The sequence below is a fragment of the Pseudophryne corroboree genome, chromosome 7 (assembly GCF_028390025.1).
Source record: "Pseudophryne corroboree isolate aPseCor3 chromosome 7, aPseCor3.hap2, whole genome shotgun sequence".
Lineage (NCBI taxonomy): Eukaryota > Metazoa > Chordata > Amphibia > Anura > Myobatrachidae > Pseudophryne > Pseudophryne corroboree.
This window is the reverse complement of record NC_086450.1, coordinates 91102361-91107072: the sequence shown is the minus strand read 5'-3', so window position 1 is coordinate 91107072 and position 4712 is coordinate 91102361.

Genomic DNA, 4712 nt, shown 5'->3' with positions numbered 1-4712 from the left:
AGTGTGTGAAACAAGCGCCGTTCGGCACCCAGGACTCAGCATATGGCATCACTCTTCATCTAAGCCCTCCCCCAGACTCCTGTGAAACTAGCCAATGGGAGTCCGGGGACCGACTTAGAAGGAGTGTGATGACTTATGCTGAGTCCCGGGTGCCACATGTCGCCTGATGCACATAGTGCTGCCGATCCCTGGGGAATCAGCCAGTTCATACCTCCCAACTGTCCCGATTTTCGTGGGACAGTCCCGTTTTCTTGGAACTGTCCCGCTGTCCCACCCGCGGGCCGCAGTGTCCCGCGGTGTGGCTTGGGTAGTTGGGAAGCTGGTGAATAGACGCTGTGCGCATGCGCACAGCGTCTATTTACGGGAGACACAAGGTCCGTGGGCATGCCAGCAGCTCACAGAGCGCTGGCCATGCCCCATAGTGACGGAAAATGAGGACGTGGCTCGCAATAGCGGTACTCCCGCAAAGCCACGCCCCTTTTGTATAGGTCACCTTTGACTGTAGCTCGGCTTTGCCGCAACAAGAAGTCCCGCCTACTACTCTACAAATGTTGGGAGGTATGCATACTGTATATTACATACATCAGAACATGTATGTTTATATAATCCCAGCGACTGTGGCATAAGCATATTTTTTGCAGATCCGCTGTAGACGGAATCTCAGTTGTGATGGGATTTGCCTGCCCCTCTGTATCAGGACAAATGCTCTTACCTGAGTGGTAAAAACAAGTGATTTTTGTACCTATATTTTTACAACGCTATAGAATATGTTGACTATTTTATGAGGAAATAATTGTGTGTTCTTATTGTGAGCAGGCCAGCCAGCCTTATAAATGCATACAAATCAGGTCAGTTTAGGGGATATGTATCTACCCAGAGGCCCTCATTCCGAGTTGTTCGCTCGCAAGCTGCTTTTAGCAGCTTTGCACACGCTAAACCGCCGCCTACTGGGAGTGAATCTTAGCTTATAAAAATTGCGAACGAAAGATTAGCAGAATTGCGAATAGACACTTCTTAGCAGTTTCTGAGTAGCTCCAGACTTACTCGGCATCTGCGATCAGTTCAGTGCTTGTCGTTCCTGGTTTGACGTCACAAACACACCCAGCGTTCGCCCAGACACTCCTCCGTTTCTCCAGCCACTCCCGCGTTTTTCCCAGAAACGGTAGCGTTTTTTCCGCACACACCCATAAAACGGCCAGTTTCCGCCCAGAAACACCCACTTCCTGTCAATCACATTACGATCACCAGAACGAAGAAAATACCTCGTAATGCCGTGAGTAAAATACCTAACTGCATAGCAAATTTACTTGGCGCAGTTGCACTGCGGACATTGCGCATGCGCATTAGCGACTAATCGCTCCGTTGCAAGTAAAAAATACAGAGCGAACAACTCGGAATGACCCCCAGAGTGTAGAACTTTACTAATTCACTGTGCTTTTTTACAACACATTCCAAAACTAAATATATTTTACAGAACCTGTAACATTGTGCAAATGATAGCTTTTTAAGTTGTTCTTCTTCATGTTATTTAAGGTCATTTAGATTTATGAACCAGTTGCTTATAGTCCTTTAATAGGACATGTTTGAAGCTGATTAAAAAACAAATCAGTGTAGATTTATAAATGAAATTTGTTTGACCTTTCTGCATATGTAACTGTACTTGAACCATTCTGGTATATCCGTCATGATGCAAGCTGTGATCATTTGCATATTGTATCTAGAGGAAATCTGATTTGTAGGCTGCTGAGCTTGTTTAAACATTTATTTTTTTCTTTCTTCACGGTATGGTGGTTGTCTTATTTCAGTTGTAGGAGCTGTGAGAGGTTTAATTGGTTAACCTACATCCTAATTCGGACTGCTCATAAACCTCGGCCTTTGTTGTAGGTCCAACAGCTGTATTATGTCACTCACAACTGAAGACGTTTGCAAAGTACCGGGAATGCTGCAAAACCTTTTATGGGAGGCTGCCATAAAATAAAGCAAATTGAATTCACAAAAAATGCTATCTGGGTGATTGAAAGCTTGCAGGGTTAATTAAAAACACTGTCTAGGTGTTGCCACACAGTTAGAGTTGTCGTTGCCGACACCTACAGGGGTTTTGTGCAAGTGAGTCATGTGGTTAATCTACCGCCAGAGAAAATTATTAGCTCGCTCTTGTTATTCACTACAAGTATCATGATGTAGGAATAGTCAACATCTTATCCAGAGTGGGGGGGGGGGGGGTTCAGTGAAAAAATGTTTTTTCTTTTCTTTTTTTTTGTTTATTTAAATGTGTAAGTGGTATTGTAAATGCTTATACAATAATTCAAAATAGCATATGGGACAAAACTATTAAAATCTTCATTATTGACAGGTTTGGCAAAGTATTACTGCCATAAATTACGCTTTTTCAGTTTCCTTTTCATATTCTTTTTTTTAGATGTGTTTTTACAGGCAGAGGTAAAGCATGAGTTGTGCAGCTGCAACTTTTCTTTTTGTGTCCAATAATTAAATATTAACTAAACTAATTATAAGCAGCAGGGGCTGCAGCGCTGACCACATACCACAGAGTGCAGGGGGGAACAGCTTAGCACATAAACATACATGTTCTTCTGATGTATGTAATCTCGTATGTGCTGGCTGATTCCCCCCGGGGCTGCAGCAGATGCTGATAATTATACATTGTGAGAATTGCATCTAATATCCAGTAAAAGAGGAACTGTATTGTGTAGTTAGTTTGGGTTGTAGTAATGTGACTGGCGGTCAGGAGACCACCGGTCACTATACCGACGGCTACATCCTGCCCCCTCTAAATCCAGACAGTCGGCATGACGACTAATAGGGTCTATTCCCACTCGTGGGTGTCCACGACACACATAGAGTGGGAATAGAACCCTCGCCACCGCTTCGTTGCACTCGCCCCCGGCATTCAACTCCCCGGGGGCCTGGCATCGATATGGTGACCGGATGGATCCCATGCACCGGTCACCCATACCCAACCCGTCGTTCAATATAAAAAATATTTTAACATTATAAAGTCTATACCATATCTATCCATTGTTTAGAAACAAACACAGTTCCATTGTCCAACAGTTGTCATCCAATGAACATACCACTCCCAGTCAATACAACCAGAATAGATCCATGGCTGGAGCCCTTCCGTTTGGTAGTTATTCACCTTTCCTAAGCTCTGTACCCAATGCTGCTTCTGACCTAAGACTATCCTGCTTCCATGGTCAGCTTTTACATGAAGCTTTTACATGAATCTTGCTGAGCATGAGCCCCTATGACATTAGGTAAATTATTATTAGTGGAGTCAAACCAAAGACAGTGAATATGGGATTTGAAAATATAGTGCATCTAGTGCATAATATATTATGGGCCTACTTCAGCGCTGGACACAAACCCGTTGCTTTCGCAGTTGGGTCGCACTGCATATGTGCCACAGTGGTCTTGCGACATAGATCACAGAAACTATTTAATCGTATAGGAATTGACAGTCAGGGACTGTTTGTGGGCGATAATGGGGGAGTGGCAGCAAAAACATAGTCTTGTCACAACCGTTTTTGGGGCGTGTTTGGGGCGTTTCTCAGCCTGCGTCAGCCTGTATCTGCAGTCCTGTGGGGCTGACTGAGCAGAGCAGCCTCCTGGCTTTCTGCCCACCTGCCTGGCTGGTGTACATATTGATGAGGGCACACCCGGGCTAGTGGTACGCCTCTGTGAGCCATGGATACACCCCCCCCCCTTGTTGTCTTCAGCCATGCCCCCCCCCCCTCGCCCCTTGATGTGCGTGAGTGAACAGTAACATATCAAAGCTGCTTAACGACCCCAGTCCATAGCTGCGTACAACTCAACCAAAAAAGAGCTTATGACAGTAAAGTCCAGGATATGGAAAAATTACACTTACTGTAGTTTAAATATAAAAAATCGGCAAAAGGGCGTCATTCTTTTAAGTGAAATATTGGCATTTTAAAGGGTTATTCTGGTATCGGCAAGTTAAATGCAATGCTATGCTGCAGCCTATTCTTTGACTTCTGGAAATTTGAAGGCAACTCGCTACAGAAGTACAGAATCTCGCAGTCTCCTCTGGGAAGGATTTGTTGTATCTTTTGTTCTATGAACATTTGTTTTTCTATTTTATTTTACTGTTGAAATGTAGTTGACATGGCTTTAATATAGATTCTCATCATGTAGTGGGGAGTGATATAAGTCAGAGGCATTCAGCAAGTAGTGGCACTTAGGACATTTCCCATAAATCCGGGGAGCATTATAACCCTCTAATACTTGCAGAGCCAGACATTTCACCACTGAGGACCAGGGGGAATCTGGTTTTGATAATTCTTCTGACAAGGAGGCTGCAGAGCCCACAGGCCAGTTCCCAGGGGTTGTGATAAAGAAATGAAGCGCTGATTTTTCAACCTTTGACACCTACATGTGGGGCACTTAAAGGGATCTTTGGCAGGGGAACCAGTCCTTTTGGCAATCATTTCGTAATAAGAAGATAAAAAGTAAAGACTACAATTCCCAGGATGCCTCTGTAAAATAAATAACAAAATAGTTTTACTGGATAAACTTCCTTTGGCTTTGTTGTATAGTTAGAAATAAGAATGCTTCAAGTGAAATAAAAGGAAAATTAAACAGGGTTTCCAGTTTCTATTTACTTTTCATTATTACAGTGATTTATATGGACAATGATTATTATATTTAGAAAAAGTATATTTGCTTATGTGTAT